The following is a 20,038-nucleotide window of genomic DNA, read 5'->3' as shown; positions in this document are numbered from 1 at the left end:
AAAACCGATTCCAAAACATTTTCGGTTGAAACATAAGTGCAATTCGGGGAGTCTCCGGGCTTGGGGTATTGATAAAATTCATTCTGGTATTCGTGGTGGTGATATGGGGTGCCTGCTTGCTCAGAGAGAATGTCGATGGATCGTGACACTTGACACGATGGCACCGGCAGGTCTCAATGAGCAGTTGAGCTTCAGTTCATATTTATGAATTGATTTCCCTGTTTTGCCTTTTTTAATTTGTCTTCTGTGTGTTTTTGTGTGTCTTTTTGAATTAATTTGTTTTTTCTTTTCCTCTATATAGTTTTTATTGTATTTTTCATATTTAAACATGGATGAATTGTCATGTAATTAAGATCTACTGGACCTTTCCGGAACCCCTTATCAGAAACGAATCAGCGCATGTGAACATCAATCAGATAACACTGTGATAATTGTAGTATTATTAATTATGATTATTATATTTATTATTATTGTACATTATATAAATGTTTCACTATTTATTGTTATCCTTCTTTATTATACATATAATTTTTGTTAAATTATTAATGTATATTGTATAATGTCACTTTATAGCACGTACTTATTATTAATTGTATGTGAGTTTTTTCAGTATACACTGTATTATGTCACTATATGCACAATGCACTTTATCCTGATTAGGTGTCCCTTATTATTACGATCATTGATTTGTAGTCCCTGATATATTTGTGTGATTAGATCTAGTTACAACCTTCCCGTCCGATGGAGTACCTCCTCCGTGTTCATGTGCGCATGTCTGGGGTCCGTGCATTCCGGGGCATTGCCGATGGCGCTGGGTGCTGACGTGTGCGTGTCAGTGACGTCCAATGATGTCTTCCTGGCTCGCATGTCTGACGCAACTTGCCGGAAGTAATGCAATCACCGGCGCATGGATCCACACACATGCGCCATTGAGATGGACACAGAATGATGAGGATATTTAAGGGCGGTCAGACACACAACACATCACCGCACCTTGATAAAGAGGCGAAACGCTCGTCGGTGACGGCGTGGACACAGGTCCTGACTCAGCAAAGTTATGGGTAAACACACATGTGAGCGTACAACCCTGTCCCCACTTTTGGTATAGCGTGTGGTTTACTATAACCATCATGATACGTGGATTTTTACTATATATCATTTAATTGGACTGAATGGGTTGGGTTTTTTTGCGGCACTTTTGCACTTTCTGTACCCCAAATAATAAGATCATTGGTAGTCAGGACACATTGTCCATTTCTATTACCTGATCCTAGTCTATGTACTTCTATTTATTTATTTATTTATGTCAATATTCTAATAAATTTGTAATTTGTGATCACCTTGGACTATATCCCCATTTGTTCTATATAATTAGTCTGTTAAGTATTGTTGGACGGAAAGAAATGGAAAGGCGTCAATAAGCCCCCGTAAAAAAAAAACTGACAAGTTGCTGAAATTTAAAAAAAAATTCAATTCTGTTTTTGAGGATTGTGAACTCCATCTGGAGAAAACACCAGCATTCAAATAGCCCCTCTAGACTATAATGGGTATGAATTCGATCTGAGAAAAACATGAATTGACACAGACCTCTTAATAAAGCCAGAGTCAAAAAGAAGAAATTAAAATATAAGTGCTGCCCTTTCTTCTAAAAAAAAAAAAAAAAAAAAAAAAAGTTACAAAAATTCTATTTAAAATTCAGAATTGAAAATGACTGACAGGCACAGACATAATTAGTGAATTCTTCTGTTTATCTGCTATTATTCAGCCTTTATGTTGCCTCCATTCATCATTTGCCATCTCCGCTAGTGAAAGTGATATGGATTAAATGAAGAGATGTTTTTTCCTCACTCAGATAGTGGGAGAAGATGCCTAAATGGAAGTTTGCCAATATCCATGCAAAACTGTTGAGCTGAAGCATTGACGCCTTAGGCTACGTTCACATTTGCGTTGTGCGCCGCAGCGTCGTCGCCGCACCAAAACGCATGCGTCGTGCGGCCCTATCTTTAACATTGGGGCCGCATGGCGCCGCATGTACATGCGTTGTCATGCGTTTTGGTGCGTCGTACGCCGCATGCGGCGTTAGGGCGCACCTGTCAGGGCGCGGCAAACGCAACATGTTGCATTTTTTTTGCGGCGCCGACTTTTTAAAAAACGCATGCGTCGTGTTTGCGTCGCTTTTGCGTCGTCGATGCGCCTTTTTCCCATTGATTTGCATTGACAACGCAGACGACGCAAGTACTTGCGTCGTGGTGCGTTGTACGACGCATGCGTTTTCCAAAAAAATTGCAAAAATTGTCTAGACTTTGGGGGGGCGCATGCGGCGCAAAACGCTGCGTTTTTTGTTCATAACGCAACTGCGTTTTTGTTTGCGTTGTGCGTTGCGGCGCCGACGCTGCGGCGCACAACGCAAATGTGAACGTAGCCTTAGAGGAAATTGCTAATGTACCATGTGAAATAGAAAATAATACAATAGATAGCATGGTTCATTTCAGTAGACATAGGAAATAAAGATTGGTGTTTGCGGGACAATGTTAGTAATATTTTCTTGTATTATTTTCAGGGCACAGAGATGTATGATTCATGATGTGCTGAAGGAGCTGCATCTTCTCCATTTGCTTGTTTTATCAGGTATGGTAAATATTCAGATGTGTATGTTATGGTGCATGTAATTAAAATTGTATATTGTTTTCCTTTCTGGGAAAAGTTTTTTAGTTGGGAATTCTTCCAATGCCCTATTTAATGCTGAATGCAATCCTGTACCCTGAATGGTCTTCCAAAAGTTACAGCAGATTAGACCTGTATAATGCCGAATATTCCCTGCAGCCTTTAACCATAGAAACGAGGACAATTGGAGTATAGCAGTATATTTTTAGAGTGAAGGAACCAGTCTCGATTGACGCCACCATTCCTTGCCTTTAGGCCTCATACACAAAGCAGAGCTGTATGCAAGTAGCTTTACAGAGGCACTCGTGCGTAGTACAGAGGTTCGGAGAGCGCTACATAGTAAGACTTCTGCTTGATGGCGCATTGCTTGACATGTGTGATGTACAGGTATGTCAAAGGTTATCATGGCTCACTGCACCATATTGATAACTTGTTATAAGAGGTCATCTCATAGAACTAGATTAAGATAACTCTAAGGGTTATTGCCAGCCTCTTTCTTCAGAAGCTCACTGTTCACCTGCTCCATGTTTCCTCCTTGCTGGGAAGCGGTGCACTCCTGATGCTAGATGGCTTTGATCAGCAGCGTAGCTGATCCGCAGGCCTAAACTCTGATTTCTCCCAATCTGTTAGTAGAGGCATTACAGGAGCAATGAAGCTCGTCCGATCGAGTGATCTGGCCACCTTCAGAGGATAGGTTACATGCTCTCTAGCAGAGAACCTGTTGTGTTCCTTGCCTAGGAAACTAGCCACCTCTGCTACACTGCAGTGGTGTCGGTAACCTAGGCAACAAGCAGTAACCTAAGAAAATACAAAGCCCTCTGTTCACAGAGTACTTTTAGTAAAAAGTACGGTAATAGTTCAAAGTTGATTGTTTTTACCAGCACTTAACCCACTTAAATGGAACCTGCCACCAGACTGAAGTTATCCAAAATGCAGGCAGAATGAATCTGTGCCTGGCAGCACGACTGCAGCCAGGTATACATTTCACTGAAAAGCTCTGGAATTTCAGAGAAAATATACCGTAAAGTTTACAGCTGGGTACCATAGGCACACTAAACTCGTTAGTTGCCACCATCGGCCGTCTCTTCCTGGCACTGCTCAAAGTGATCGACAGCTCTCTACCATATAGAGAGACATGTCAAACACCTAGGGCTTTACTGGGAGAAAGTACATTATATGTGGAACTCCAGAGTGTTTCATAGAAAAATATATTTGGCTGCAATTGTACAGCCAGGCTCTGATTCATGCTAATATTGGAATGGGTAGCATGAATCATGTGAAAGACTCCCTTTAAGAAGTGGTGTTAGACCCTTTAACATTGTACACAATATTGTCTGAAGTTAATGGTCGAATTACACTTTTATTGTGCAGTAATATCCCAGTACTTTGTTATCGGAGCCAAGGCAACCTTTGCCAGATCTGTAACTGTTTGGCAGTTCCTTGCTGCACTTAGCCAATGAAACCTATTGGTCAGGCTGCACATCCGCTCTAATTTCATGCTTGTACTCCCGCAAAAATCACTACAAATTGAGTACCCATTCATGGGACTCCCTAATAATTAAAGCTATTAGTGAGATCACATAGCTTTGTTCATATTGCCCCTGATGTAGACACATAATATACCGGTTTCTAATGGGTAGGATCATGGATATCCTTTTGTCTCATTGTTGGTAAACGTTAATTGTTTACTGCGATTTTAAAGCGCAGTATAATTGTTAGGGTGTTAAAGTATTAGTACATGAAGAGGCCTCTGGCTATTCTCTGAGTGCCTTTATTTCTGTTACCAACCTTAAATCCAAATTGTGAAATTAATTTCCTGTTTCGCATTTGACAAACTTAGTCTTTTGTGCTGTTCTTTACCTATTTGTCACTCTGTATGTGGAAATTCCTCATTTGTTAACATTGATCACTCTCCCACAAACTGTAAACCACTGATGTAACTTTTTTTTTTTTTTTTTAATTTTCTTTAGAAAGCCAGTGACTAAGTAGTCAGCACGTGTAAATGGGACATCAGGTATAATGTGCATAGATTAGGAAATAATCCAGGTATGAGGTTATGGGTTTGACTGTCAGTGTCCTGCTAGAATAAACTTTCTTTTAGGAAGAGCACCAGCTTTCAGAATGTCACGGCTCAAAAAAATAAGGGGAACACTAAAATGCCACATTCTAGATATCACTGAATGAAATATTCCTGTTGCAGATCTTTATTCATTACATAGTGGAATGTATTGAGAAAAATAAAACATAAAAATATCAATGTAAATCAAAATTAGTAGCCCATGGAGATTTGGATTTGGAATGATACTCTACATCAAAGTGGAAAATAAAATTACAGGCTGATCCAACTTCAATGGAAATGTCTCAAGAAAAGGAAATGATGCTTAGTAGTGTGTGTGTGGCCTCCACGTGCCTGTATGATCTTCCTCCAACACCTGGACATGCTCCTGATGACGCAGCTGATGGTCTCCTGAGGGATCTCCTCCCAGATTTGGATTAAATCATCAGTCAATTCCTGGACAGTCTGTGGGTGCTGTTGGTGGATCAAGCAAGACATGATATCCCAGATGTGCTTGATTAAATTCAGGTCTGAGGAACGGGCAGTGAAGTCCACAGCATTAATGCCTTCATCATGCAGGAACTGCTGACACATTTCAGCCACATGAGGCCTACATTGTCATGCATCAGAAGGAACCCTGGGCCCAGTGCACCTGAATTTGGTCTCGCAATGGTTCTGAGGATCTCATCCCTGTACTAAATGTCAGTCAAGGTACCTCTGGCTAGCACATGAAGGGCTCTGCAACCCTCCAAAGAAATGTTCCCATACCATTACTGACCTACTGCCAAATCGGTCATGCTGGAGGATGTTGCAGGCTGCAGAACATTGTCCACTGCGTCTCCAGACCCTGTCAGATGTGCTCAGAGTGAACCTGCTCTCATCCGTGAAGAGCACAGGGCACCAATATAGAATCTCCCAATCTTGGTGTACTCTTGCAAATGCCAATTGCCCTGCACAGTGTTGGGCTGTAAGCACAACACCCACTTGTGGATGTCAGGCCCTCATACCACCCTTATGGAGACTTTCTGACAGTTTGAGCAGACACATGAATGTTAGTGACCTGCTTGAGGTCATTTTGCAGGGCTCTGGCACTGCTCCTCGTTGCACGAAGGAGGAGGTAGCAGTCCTGATGCTGGGCTGTTGCCCTCCTATGGCCCCACAACATCTTCTGGTGCACTGGCCTGTCTCCTAGTGCCGTATCTGACAGACAAAGCTACCCCTCTTGTCACAGCTCACATTGATGTGTCATCCTCGTTGAGCTGCACTTCCTGAGCAACATCTGTAGGTTGTACTGTAGACATTCTCATGCTACTGTATCTCTAGAGGGGTTAAAGCAATGACAAAATGCAAAAGTGACCAAAACAGCCAAAAAGGATGAGAACAGAGAAGTGGTCTGTGGTCACTCCCTGCAGAATCACTCCTTTACAGGGGTTGTCTTGCTAATTGCCTATCATTTCTACCTGTTGTCTGTTCCATTTGCACAACAGCAGCATAAATTGATTTACAATCAGTGTTGCTTCATATTTGGACAGGTTGATTTCACAGACCTGTGATTGACTTGGAGTTACATAGTGTTGTTTAAGTGTTCCCTTTATTTTTTAAGCAATGTAAATCACATCCTACAGGCCCACGATACACAATATATAGATGATGTTCGATCAACGATAGTTCCCAAATCCCACATGCACACAGGAGTGCCTTGCCAAGCACTTCTGGATTCTCTGAGAGAGTTACTTCCTGACTTCTCTGGCAATGGCCTGTCTCATGGAGAACAAAAAGATCAACCGTTGGAAATCCAACATGCTGGATCCTTCTCTACCAAATGTCGTATGTCTAAGAAGAGTCAGGATAATCATAATTTTTAATTTTATGACGCCAACATATCCTATAGCACTTTACAATTACACGTTAGACTGTCAGCCGATCCCGCTGAAATGACAGTATTCAGACGGTTAATCTTATGCGTATGGAGTTAAGTATTTCTTGATCATAAACATAATCCATTACCGTATATACTCGAGTATAATCCGAGAATTTCAGCCCATTTTTTAGGCTGAAATTGCCCCTCTCAGCTGATGCTCGAGTCATTCCCAGGGGTCGGCAGGGGAGGGGGAGCAGCAGCTGTCTAATAATACTCACCTGCTCCTGGCGCGGTCCCTGGTTCTCCGGGCGCCGGCAGCTTCTTCTGTATTGAGCGGTCACGTGGTACCGCTCATAACAGTAATGAATATGGACCCGACTCCACTCCCATAGGGGTGGAGCCGCATATTCATTATTGTAATAAGCTGTACCATGTGACTGCTCAATACAGGAAGAAGCTGCTGGCGCCCGGAGAACCAGGGACGTGCAGGGATGCGCCAGGATCAGGTGAGTATGGGGGCAGTGCGCGATATTCACCTGTCCCCCGTTCCACCGTCGGCGCCGCTCCGTCTTCCGCGTCCTCTGCAGTGACACTCAGGTCAGAGGACGCGATGACGCGATTAGTGTGCGTGCTGCCCTCTGCTTGAACAGTCAGTGCGGAGGATGCGTAAGACAAAGCTGCGCGCAGCGGTGGAACGGGGAAAGGTGACTATAGCAAGTGCCGGGGGGCCTGAGCGACGAGAGGCGAGTATGTTATTTTTTTTTCTTTTTAATCGCAGCAACAGCATATGGGGCGTAATAGTCTATGGAGCATCTTATGGGGCCATAATCAGCAGTTGTGCAGCATTATACGTGGCAAATCTTTCTATGGAGCAGCATTATATGGGGCAAATATCTCTATGGAGCATCTTATGGGGCCATATTCAGCATTTGTGGAGCATTATACGAGGCAAATTTGTCTATGGAGCATTTTATGGGGCCATAATCAGCATTTGTGCAGCATTATACGGGGCAAATGTGTCTATAGAGCATCTTATGGGGCCATAATCAGCATTTGTGCAGCATTATACGGGGCAAATGTGTTTATAGAATATCTTATGGGGCCATAATTGGCATTTGTGCAGCATTATATGGGGCATATTTTAATATGGAGATTCTTTTGGGGCCCATCATAAACTGTATGGAGCATTATATGGGGCGTATTTTGTATGGAGCATCTTATGGGGCCCATCATGAACTGTATGGAGCATTATATGGGGCTCCTGATCAATATGGATACTCAAAAACACTTAACCTACCGATGTCTCAATTAATTTTACTTTTATTGGTATCTATTTTTATTTTTGACATTTGCCGGTAGCTGCTGCATTTTCCACCCTAGGCTTATACTCGAGTCATTAAGTTTTCCCAGTTTTTTTGTGGCAAAATTAGGGGTCTCGGCTTATACTCGGGTCGGCTTACACTCGAGTATATACGGTATGTACTATGGCACATCTGATAAGAATAGCAGAATGTCCTCTGTAAGTCCCTACCCTAAAACACTCTTCTGAATATTCACCAATCGTGTTCTAGGTCTTGGTGGCCAGAATAAGAAGGCTGGCAGTGCTTTTTTATGTGAACAACACCCACATGCCATGTGTGATGTAACTAAGTAGTGATCGAAGTGTATTCGGCAAACAGTGCAACTTAAGGTACCTTCACACTCAGCAACTTTACAACGAGAACGACAACGATCCGTGACGTTGCAGCGTCCTGGATAGCGATCTCATTGTGTTTGACACGCAGCAGCGATCTGGATCCTGCTGTGATATCGCTGGTCGGAGCTAGAAGTCTAGAACTTTATTTGGTTGTCAGGTCGGCGTGTATCGTCATGTTTGACAGCAAAAGCAACGATGTCAGCAATGTTTTACATGGAGGTAACGACCTGTGAGAACGATAAGTGAGTCACCGTTACGTCACAGGATCGCTCCTGCATCGTTGTGGAGCTGCTGTGTTTGACGTCTCTACAGCGACCTAAACAGCGGCGCTGCAGCGATCGGCTCGTTGTCTATATCGCTGCAGCGTCGCTGAGTGTGACGGTACCTTAAGAAATGGTTTGTTAGGGAGTCTATGATGGTGTGATATGCTATTTTATTTATTTTAATGGTGTTCTCTCGTAGAAGGAGTTATTTGCTAATTGGTGAATGGCTGTTGCTGCCATCTGATATCAGCCCCCACAGTACTGTATTGTTTGCTAATATGCCAATGACATATTGACCTAGCTTATTGAAACAATGAGCCCCTGCAACCTTCCCCCTCCTGACCTGTGAATGAGGAGGGGGACTTTTAAAGGGAACTTGTCACCCCCCTCCAGCCGTTAGAAACTAAAAGAGCCACCTTGTGCAGCAGTAATGCTGCATTCTGACAAGGTGGCTCTTTTGGTTATTGGTGGAGTCAAAGCAGAAATAAAGCGTTTTATAATTTCGCAAAAATACCTGTCTTTAGTCCTGGAGGCAGGTCTTAACCCCCCTGCTGCACACGCCACACTGCTGTCACTCAAGGCTTCTTCGGCGCCTGGCGCCGCCCCCTCCACGCTGTTTTCAAATCAAATCCGGCGCCTGCGCTGTTTTGTTCTGCTTGGGGCAGGCGCAGTGAGCGCTGTCTGTCTGACCTCAGATGCAGTCTCGCAGACTGCGCCTGTGCGAGGTTGCAAGGTTCGTTCCCGGCGATGGCAAGGATGATCGATCAGCTGAAGATACACACGCTGTAAGGCGGGGGACCTGGGTGAGTGGCTGACACACGCAGTGCGCATGCCCAGGAAACCCAGCCCCGCACTGTGCATAATGCATAACACACTGCGGGGCTGGGATTCACAAGCTGGGTGGCCGCACAGGTGCAGTCTGCGAGACTGCATCTGAGGTCAGACGGGCAGCGCTCACTGCGCCTGCCCCAGGCAGAGCCAAACAGCGCAGGCGCCGGATTTGATTTGAAAACAGCGCGGAGGGGGCGGAGCTCGGCGCCGAAGAAGCCTTGAGTGACGGCAGTGTGGCGTGTGCAGCAGGGTGGTTAAGACCTGCCTCCAGGGCTAAAGACAGGTATTTTTGCGAAATTATAAAACGCTTTATTTCTGCTTTGACTGCACCAATAACTGAAAGAGCCACCTTGTCAGAATGCAGCATTACTGCTACACAAGGTGGCTCTTTTAGTTTCTAACGGCTGGAGGGGGGTGACAGGTTCCCTTTAAAATGTCAGGGAGGTGAGACACAGAGCAGTCCTGTGTGGAATGATGATGTGTTCACAGCATCTCAGAGAGAAAGACGAATATATGGACTATGCTATCCTCTGTTTGCTGGATTGTTGAACTTTTTTCCTGTTACTGAACTGCATTCGTGTTCTGGACTATTTTATCCTTTATGTGGTGAATTGTATATGGACCTTTCGTATTTTTGCCTAAATAAAGGTCTTGGGATTGTTCACTCTTCGCTGGCTCTGTTGATTGTGTGGTACCGGAGAAGGACCCCGTGACAGAGTCCAATTGCTATTGTTTATTGCAGACTCTATTCTGCGCACAGTATGGTGGTACAACATTTTGTTCATCGATGGACATCAATAAATTAATTTTATTTAATTTGTGCTCAGTAACTGAGGTTTGTTAAAAAAAATCTTTCTATTTCTGTGTAGGAATACCTGGAGAAGTTTTTTTGTGAAATATACATTAGGATGTTTGTTATGGTAATGGAAATTTTTGTAGATGATTTTTATTTAACATATGCAGCACAAAAGTCATGGCGAATCCTAATAACTTGAAGCTTCCTTGCTACACTTTTAGCAGATTAGTGTATGTTTTGTAGGATGCCAAGTCAAGACTGAAAATCCACTATTTTCTCCTGTGGAGTTTCCACAATACATAAGTTTGCATGCGGAAATGCATTTTCTGTAGAACAATTCTCTGTAGATCTAAATCCTCTATATTTAAATAGGTGAAATTCGCTATGAAACTCGACAAATGAAACTTTTAAATACACATCGCAAGAGATTATCTATGCAGACAAATTCCTAAGCATGTAGATGTCATTTGCACATCTGTATTGTATGGTACTGTAGTGCGCTGTTTTTATCCACTTGCAAATCTGCATAGAAAGTCTGCAGAATTTCCCCCTTGTAAAGACATACGGAACTTTTTTTAAAGAAGATTTTTACCAAAGATGCAAAAATGGCTGTTTTTTGCAGCAACAGCCAACATTTTCATATTTCTTTTACTAACTTATTTGCTTTATTTATTATGCTTTTCTTGTATAGCGTTATCATATTCCTCAGTACTTTACAGACATTATCATCGCTGTCCCTATTGGCGCTCACAATCTAAATTCCCTATCAGTATGTCTGTGGAATGTGGGAGGAAACCAGAATACCTGGAGGGGAACCCACACAAACACGGGGGAAAATATACAAACTCCTTGTAGATGTCTTGTCTTTTTTCAATTCAGTTGGTTAACACCTTTATCAAAATGACATGCAGCCATATTAGTTGATGCATTGTATTTTTACAAAGATTAAGGGGACATCACAGCAGGATTTACCCTTTCTTAAGTGGTAGGAGTGCTGTAGCAGCAGTCTAATGGCAGTTGTGAAGATGCCATAATTATAAATATGTTTATGCATTTACTGCAGAAGTCTAGTTTAATCTCGGCGCTCCTGTCCTCTGACTAGTCCAGGAGTGCCGTTACATACCTCTATGTTCCCCGCAGCAGAAAGAACACGAATGAGGAGCAGAGGGACGACTTGTTCTCCTCCTCCCTGTTCTTTCTGCACCAGCAGGTTTATCAATCATTCCTAAACTTCAGATTTGTAACACATACACAAACACATACAGTATTTATAATAGACATCATTACAAATGTCATTAGTAGGCCTATTAAGCACTGTTAACACTTTATGGCATAGGTGGGGAACCTTTTTCCGGCCGGGGGCCATTTGGAAATTTCTACCATCATTCGGGGGCCACACAAAAATAATCACATTGAAAATTACCCCGGTATATTTAGTCAAGCAATTAAGTAGGGTAACTCACCCTTAATGTGACCGCTTTAGCTGCTTCTCTTTGGTGCAGCTGTGATCTTAGGTGATACTGATCATGTTGCTTCTCACAGCTGCTTTTCCAGGTTTATGTCGGCCAGGAGAGCAGCCAACTTTTTATTATAAGTTTTATATATCATATACACCACATAGGAGACGATGGGACTGCTGTATATACACCACATGGGAGACACTGTGACTACTTTATATACATCACATAGGAGACGCTGAGACTGCTGTATCTATATCACATAGAGGACGCTGAGACAGCTTTATATACATCACATAGGAGACGCTGGGACTGCTGTACATTCATAACATAGGAGACACGGGGACTGTTGTATATACATCACACAGGAGATGCTGGGACTGCTGTGTATACATCACATAGGAGACACTGGGACTGCTGTACATACATAACATAGGAAACATTGAGACTGCTGTATATGCATCACAGGAGACTCTGGGGTCATATAAATTGCAGGATGGGCTGGGGGGCATAGACATCACAGGAGATGCTGGGACATATTCATCACCGAGGAGACTGGGAGGAATAGCCATCACTGAGAGGCTGTATACATCACTTGGAAGCACAGACAGCACTGGGGGTATATATGTCCCTGGGGGGAATATACATCACCGGTGGGGTCACATACAGCACAGGTGGGGGGGATACACAGCAATAGCGTGGACAGGCATCGCCGGGGAGGCGCAGAGATGACAGGGGGGTGGCTCGAAGATCATGGGAGTGGCACGAAGATCACGGGGGGGGGGGGCACAAAAATCACATGGGACTCGTAGCTGGAGGGGACAGATCACAGGGGGCACGGAGATCACATGGGAGCACAGGTATCACCGGGGGTACGTAGGGGGCCCAGGGTTCACAGGGGGCACATAGATCATAAGGGGGCACAAAGCTGGGAGTCACAGAGATCACAGGGGGCACATAACTGGGGGGCACAGAGATCACAGGGGGCACATAGCTGGGGGCATAGAAATCACATGGGGAAACATAGCTGGGGCACAGAGATCACAGGGGGTACAAAGCTGGAGGGCACCTAGATCACAGGGGAGCATATAGCTGGAGGGCACAGAGATCACAAGGGGGCATATAGCTGGATGGCACAGAAATCACATGGGGACATATAGCCAGGGGGGCAGAGAGATGACAGGGGGGCACATATATGGGGGCACAGATCACAGGGGGCACTTACCTGGGAGGCACAGATCACAGGGGGGCATAGAGATCACATGGGGAAACATAGCTGGGGGTACAAAACTGGTGGGCACTAGATCACAGGGGGGCATATAGTTGGGGGGCACAGATAACAGGGGGAGCACATAGCTATGGAACACAGATCACAGGGGGAGGACATAGCTGGGGCAACAGATAGCAGGGGGCACATACCTGGGAGGCACACAGATCACAGGAGGGCATATAGTTGGGAGGGCACAGAGATCACATGAGGGCACACAGTTGGGGGAAACAGATCCCCAGCAGATCGGCACACAGAACTGCCAGCACAGAGATCGCTCTGGAGTCTCTGGCAGCGCATCAGCTTCTCTTCCAAGAAAGAAGCACATTGCGCGCTATCCCCGCCCACCCAGATTACATCATCATTCAAGTGCAGGCAGCGTTCTGGAATGAATGCTGCGTGCTGTGCACTTGGGGGTTTATGGGTCGGCAGGATACCGCTGCCGCCCAAGCATTGTGGACTCCGGCGGCCCCGATATAATCATATCTTCTGCCTACATATGTATTATAGGCAGAAGATTATGTATGACATAGTCATGGCCAAAAGTGTTGGCACCCTTGAAGTTGTTCCAGAAAATGATTGCAATTATATCCTTTGTTACACACATGTTTATTTCCTTTATGTGTATTGGAACAACACAAAAAAACAGCAAAACCCTCAATTTAAAACTTGGTTGCACACCCTTTGGAATAAATAGCTGCAATCTGTCTCTTCCTATAACTATCAACAAGTTTCTTACACCACTCAACTGGAATTTTTGACCAGTCTATTGCAAACTGCTTAAAGTCTCTCGTATCTGAAGGATACCTTCTCCCAACAACAATTTTTTAAGATTACCCCACAGGCGTTCAATGGGATTTAGATCCGGACTCATTTCTGTTCACTTCAGAACTCTACAGCAACTTGTTTCCATCCATTTTTTTTGGTTCTTGAAGTCTCTTTGGGGTCATTGTCCTGTTGGAAGAGCCATGACCTAGAAAGCAAACCCAGCTTTCTCACACAATCTTTTGGTAATCTTCAAATTACATGATGCACCCAGTGACAGAAACAACAAAACAACCTCAAAACATCTTTGAGTCGCCACCATATTTGATTGTAGGTACTGTGTACTTTTCTTTGTAGGTCTCATTCCGTTTTCGGTAAACAGAATAATTTGCTTTACCAAGAAGCTCTATTTTGGTCTCATCTGTCCACAAGGTACTTTTCCAAAAGCTTTTTGGCTTACTCACGTACATTGTGGAAAACTGCAGTCTACCTTTTTTATTTCTCTGTTGTCAGCAGTGGTTTCCTCCTGCCATAGCATTTCATTTCATACAAATGTCGACTGATAGTTTGTGCTGACACTGCTGCACCCAGAACCTGCAGGACAGCTTGAATTTATTTGGAACTTGATTGAGGCTGCTTCTCCACCATCCAGATTAATCTGCATTGCAACCTTTCATCAATTTTTCTTTGCCATTCATTGCAGGAAGATTAGCTACAGTGCCATGGGTTGTAAACTTCCTGATTACCGTATTTTTCAGATTATAAGACGCTCCGGATTATAAGACACACCCCAAATTTTAAGGAGAAAAATATGGAAAAACCGTTTTTGTTTTTTTTTAAATAAAATGATGGTGCTTATAATCCATGCCTCTTTTTGGTTACCAGGGGTGGTGGCTGCAGTGAAGCAGGGTCCCAGGGTCGCTGCTGGAGGAGGCAGGAGTGGGGTGATGCTGCAGGCTGGGATGAGGGGGTGTTCCGATGTCCGGTGCTGCTGCTGCGCTGTGTGCGGTGCTGCTGCTGCGCTGTGTGCGGTGCTGCTGCTGCGCTGTGTGCGGTGCTGCTGCTGCGCTGTGTGCGGTGCTGCTGCTGCGCTGTGTGCGGTGCTGCTGCTGCGCTGTGTGCGGTGCTGCTGCTGCGCTGTGTGCGGTGCTGCTGCGCTGTGTGCGGTGCTGCTGCTGCGCTGTGTGCGGTGCTGCTGCTGCGCTGTGTGCGGTGCTGCTGCTGCGCTGTGTGCGGTGCTGCTGCTGCGCTGTGTGCGGTGCTGCTGCTGCGCTGTGTGCGGTGCTGCTGCTGCGCTGTGTGCGGTGCTGCTGCTGCGCTGTGTCCGGTGCTGCTGCTGCGCTGTGTCCGGTGCTGCTGCTGCGCTGTGTCCGGTGCTGCTGCTGCGCTGTGTCCGGTGCTGCTGCTGCGCTGTGTCCGGTGCTGCTGCTGCGCTGTGTCCGGTGCTGCTGCTGCGCTGTGTCCGGTGCTGCTGCTGCGCTGTGTCCGGTGCTGCTGCTGCGCTGTGTCCGGTGCTGCTGCTGCGCTGTGTCCGGTGCTGCTGCTGCGCTGTGTCCGGTGCTGCTGCTGCGCTGTGTCCGGTGCTGCTGCTGCGCTGTGTCCGGTGCTGCTGCTGCGCTGTGTCCGGTGCTGCTGCTGCGCTGTGTCCGGTGCTGCTGCTGCGCTGTGTCCGGTGCTGCTGCTGCGCTGTGTCCGGTGCTGCTGCTGCGCTGTGTCCGGTGCTGCTGCTGCGCTGTGTCCGGTGCTGCTGCTGCGCTGTGTCCGGTGCTGCTGCTGCGCTGTGTCCGGTGCTGCTGCTGCGCTGTGTCCGGTGCTGCTGCTGCGCTGTGTCCGGTGCTGCTGCTGCGCTGTGTCCGGTGCTGCTGCTGCGCTGTGTCCGGTGCTGCTGCTGCGCTGTGTCCGGTGCTGCTGCTGCGCTGTGTCCGGTGCTGCTGCTGCGCTGTGTCCGGTGCTGCTGCTGCGCTGTGTCCGGTGCTGCTGCTGCGCTGTGTCCGGTGCTGCTGCTGCGCTGTGTCCGGTGCTGCTGCTGCGCTGTGTCCGGTGCTGCTGCTGCGCTGTGTCCGGTGCTGCTGCTGCGCTGTGTCCGGTGCTGCTGCTGCGCTGTGTCCGGTGCTGCTGCTGCGCTGTGTCCGGTGCTGCTGCTGCGCTGTGTCCGGTGCTGCTGCTGCGCTGTGTCCGGTGCTGCTGCTGCGCTGTGTCCGGTGCTGCTGCTGCGCTGTGTCCGGTGCTGCTGCTGCGCTGTGTCCGGTGCTGCTGCTGCGCTGTGTCCGGTGCTGCTGCTGCGCTGTGTCCGGTGCTGCTGCTGCGCTGTGTCCGGTGCTGCTGCTGCGCTGTGTCCGGTGCTGCTGCTGCGCTGTGTCCGGTGCTGCTGCTGCGCTGTGTCCGGTGCTGCTGCTGCGCTGTGTCCGGTGCTGCTGCTGCGCTGTGTCCGGTGCTGCTGCTGCGCTGTGTCCGGTGCTGCTGCTGCGCTGTGTCCGGTGCTGCTGCTGCGCTGTGTCCGGTGCTGCTGCTGCGCTGTGTCCGGTGCTGCTGCTGCGCTGTGTCCGGTGCTGCTGCTGCGCTGTGTCCGGTGCTGCTGCTGCGCTGTGTCCGGTGCTGCTGCTGCGCTGTGTCCGGTGCTGCTGCTGCGCTGTGTCCGGTGCTGCTGCTGCGCTGTGTCCGGTGCTGCTGCTGCGCTGTGTCCGGTGCTGCTGCTGCGCTGTGTCCGGTGCTGCTGCTGCGCAGTGTCCGGTGCTGCTGCTGCGCAGTGTCCGGTGCTGCTGCTGCGCAGTGTCCGGTGCTGCTGCTGCGCAGTGTCCGGTGCTGCTGCTGCGCAGTGTCCGGTGCTGCTGCTGCGCAGTGTCCGGTGCTGCTGCTGCGCAGTGTCCGGTGCTGCTGCTGCGCAGTGTCCGGTGCTGCTGCTGCGCAGTGTCCGGTGCTGCTGCTGCGCAGTGTCCGGTGCTGCTGCTGCGCAGTGTCCGGTGCTGCTGCTGCGCAGTGTCCGCTGCTGACATTTTGTGATAGGCCAGAGTCCCCGCAGTTCCATGGTTTCCTGTGCGGTGGACTCTGGGAAAATGGCCGCCGGGGGAGGCGCATGCTCAGATGGAGATCTAGGTACCACTGTCTCTGGAGATAAGATCTCAGAAATCTCAGCGTTGAGATTTCATCTCCCAAGATCTTGGTACTGAGATCTCCACCTGCGCATGCGACTCCCCCCTGCGGCCATTTTCCCAGAGTCCACCGCACAGGAAACCACGGAACTGCCGGGGCTGTGGCCTTTTACAAAATGTTGGCAGAGCCCCCTGCAGCAGCACCGGCGGACACCCGCAGCAGCAGTACCAGATACCTGATGAGGTATATCCACATTATAAGACGCCTCCCCCATTTCCTCCCCAAATTTTGGGGGAAAAAAGTGCGTCTTATAATCAGAAAAATACGGTATGTTGCACAACCTGGACAAAGAAACATCAAGATCTCTGGAGATGGACTTGTAATCTTCAGATTATTGATATTTTTCAACAAATGTGGTTCTCAAGTCCTCAGACAGTTCTCTTCTCCTCTTTCTGTTCTCCGTTCTTAGTATGGCACACACAGACACACAGAGCAAACACTGAGTCAACTTCTCCCCCTTTTTGTCTGGTTTCAAGTGTGATTTTTATATTGCCCCCACCTGTTACTTGATAAAGGTGAGTTTGAATGAGAATCACATGATTAGAACAAAATTGTTGACCAACAATTTTGTCCGGCCCATTTTTTGGTGTTTTCTCAGTATAAGCATGCTCGACTACTACTGTTCAAACTTCCTTTTACTACCATTGCACCATGAGGAAAAACAATGGACCTGAGACTCATGGGTCCCTGTGGTAAGACCCCCAACCGTCACACTTATTGAATATACAGGGGTCGGTGATAAATGTTGATTGTTTCAAAGCCTGTTATGTGTATTGACACTTGAGTATAGATGCAGGGAAATGTTGCCAGTCAGGATGGGTGGATGCGTGGATGTTCGGGTCATAAGTATTCTGCCTAACTTTGTTAAAAAGTTAGGTTCGGGTACCTGAATGGTACTGGAAACCCCAACCCCTTTCAAGTGAATGGTTGGCGCGAACATCCAGCGGTTCCCACCCTGTTATCTGTGTAACAGCTTGGGAAATACCATCTCTGAATGGCCGTAACCTTACTGAAGTAATCGCCGGTCACAGCCGCTGGGTATCAAAGTTCCCACGCTGTCACACAGAGGATAGCGTGTGAACCAGCAGCTGTTACCACCGGTGAAAAAGTTATCGCCAGTCAGGCATCGGGTGATGACTACTACGGTCGCTGATCTGATGGCAGCAAGAGCAGGTGATACTGATGAGAGTATTCACTTGCCGGCGCCTGTGCATAGCAGTAACTTTACTGCTATTCACAGGAGCCAGAGACAAAGAAGAAGATTAATGTGGAATCAGGATTACTTTGTGGAAACATTTCATTAGTAAATGGGTGTGCAATGGCTTGTATGGGGGAGTATTTATTCAAATTTTTTTTTGTGCGCGTTTTTATTTATATTAAGGGGTTAGTGATGGGGTGGTATCTGACACCTCTCTTTTACTAACCACAAAAACAATTACCCAGTTTTGCCACTGTTACAGGGCAATTGGAAAGAGCTGAGGCTAAGTGCAAGAATTGGCGCATCATATTTGATTTTCTACTACTGGGGTGGCTGCAGGCTGATATTTGTAGGTTTGAAATGGCCCAATAACCATGGGTAATCCCAGCCTATTAATATAAGCCTGCAACTGTCTGCTTTCCCTTAGGTGGTCAATATCAACCCTCTAATGAGCCTTCCTTTTGATAAAAGCCATAACCAAACTCTCAATTTGCAGACCCTGCACCCAATGCGCTGCAGCTTTTCAACAAGCTTTGTAACAGTAAGGCCATGTGCACACGTTCAGTATTTTTCGCGTTTTTTTCGCGTTTTTTCGCTATAAAAACGTGATAAAAACGCGAAAAAAACGCTAACATATGCCTCCTATTATTTTAAGTGTATTCCGCATTTTTTGTGCAAATGTAGCCTTTTTTTCCGCGAAAAAATCGCATCGCGGAAAAAAAAGCAACATGTTCATTAAAATGCGGAATTGCAGGGGATTCCGCACACCTAGGGGTCCATTGATCTGCTTACTTCCCGCACGGGGCTGTGCACACCATGCGGGAAGTAAGCAGATTATGTGCGGTTGGTACCCAGGGTGGAGGAGAGGAGACTCTCCTCCACGCACTGGGCACCATATAAGTGGTCAAAAAATAAGAATTAAAATAAAAAACAGTCCTATACTCACCCTCGATGTCTTCCCGCCTCCACTGCACGCTGCCGTTCGGTTCCTGTAGCTGGTGTGCGGCGAAAGACCTGCCGATGACGTCACTGTCCTGTGATTGGTCGTGAGCGGTCATGTGACCGCTCACGTGACCGTGACGTCACGGAAGGTCCTGTGCGCACAGACCAGCTATAGGAAGAGGAGCCGGACGCCGGTGAGGAGATGTCTGGGTGAGTATAAGCATTTTTTTATTTTTTTAATTATTTTTAAACATTCTATCTTTTACTATAGATGCGGCATAAGCTGCATCTATAGTAAAAAGTTGGTCACACTTGTCAAACGCTATGTTTGACAAGTGTGACCAACCTGTCAGTCAGTTTTCCAAGCGATGCTACAGATCGCTTGGAAAACTTTAGCATTCTGCAAGCTAATTACGCTTGCAGAATGCTAAAAAAACCACGAAAAAAACGCAAAAAAAAAAAAATGCGGATTTCTTGCAGAAAATTTCCAGTTTTCTTCCGGAAATTTCTGCAAGAAATCCTGAACGTGTGCACATACCCTTAGGGTATGTGCACACGTTCAGGATTTCTTGCAGAAATTTCCTGAAGAAAACCGGAAATTTTCTGCAAGAAATCCGCATTTTTTTTTTTTGCGTTTTTTTCGTGGTTTTTTTAGCATTCTGCAAGCGTAATTAGCTTGCAGAATGCTAAAGTTTTCCAAGCGATCTGTAGCATCGCTTGGAAAACTGCCTGACAGGTTGGTCACACTTGTCAAACATAGCGTTTGACAAGTGTGACCAACTTTTTACTATAGATGCAGCTTATGCCGCATCTATAGTAAAAGATAGAATGTTTAAAAAAAATAAAAAAAATAAAAAAATGCTTATACTCACCCAGACATCTCCTCACCGGCGTCCGGCTCCTCTTATAGCTGGTCTGTGCGCACAGGACCTTCCGTGACGTCACGGTCACGTGAGCGGTCACATGACCGCTCACGACCAATCACAGGACAGTGACGTCATCGGCAGGTCTTTCGCCGCACACCAGCTACAGGAACCGAACGGCAGCTTGCAGTGGAGGCGGGAAGACATCGAGGGTGAGTATAGGACTGTT

At 46.7% G+C, this 20,038-nt stretch overlaps 1 protein-coding gene across 4 annotated transcripts in view; it reads left to right on the top strand.

Annotated features, from left to right (window-relative positions):
• The window catches only part of OSBPL8 (oxysterol binding protein like 8), a 365,096-nt gene that overhangs the window by 59,524 nt on the left and 285,534 nt on the right, over positions 1–20,038 (top strand). For all 4 annotated transcript variants that reach the window (XM_077265332.1, XM_077265333.1, XM_077265331.1 and 1 more), the window contains exon 2: positions 2,561–2,628. The gene's annotated coding sequence lies outside the window, so the exon portion shown is untranslated. The remainder of the gene's footprint in view (positions 1–2,560; positions 2,629–20,038) is intronic.

Source organism: Ranitomeya variabilis, chromosome 5 (assembly GCF_051348905.1).
Source record: "Ranitomeya variabilis isolate aRanVar5 chromosome 5, aRanVar5.hap1, whole genome shotgun sequence".
In the NCBI taxonomy this organism is placed as follows: Eukaryota; Metazoa; Chordata; class Amphibia; order Anura; family Dendrobatidae; genus Ranitomeya; species Ranitomeya variabilis.
This window is presented reverse-complemented; position numbering and strand designations above follow the sequence as displayed.